Raw genomic sequence first — 264 nt, 5'->3', positions numbered from 1 at the left:
GTGAGATGCACGCGGGCCGGGAGCTGCGGGGCGGCGGGAGAGGGCACTGCGAAGGGAAAAAAGGGAGGGCTCAGCTTCCCCTTAGCCTCTGGAGCCGAGCCACCTCCACCCCCTCCAAACCCACCTTCCCCCCGCAATAAATCCGCCCTAAACCAGGCGCCAGCACAGCAACAAGTGCGGGCTGGAGGGGGCGGCAGGCGCGGGGGGATGCGGGCCGGGCTGGAGGATGCTCGGGAAGGGATGGGGGAGAGGCAGAGCCGTTTG

Source organism: Acanthisitta chloris, unplaced genomic scaffold (genome assembly GCF_000695815.1).
Source record: "Acanthisitta chloris isolate BGI_N310 unplaced genomic scaffold, ASM69581v1 scaffold10734, whole genome shotgun sequence".
NCBI lineage: Eukaryota > Metazoa > Chordata > Aves > Passeriformes > Acanthisittidae > Acanthisitta > Acanthisitta chloris.
Note: the sequence above shows the minus strand (reverse complement) of the source record.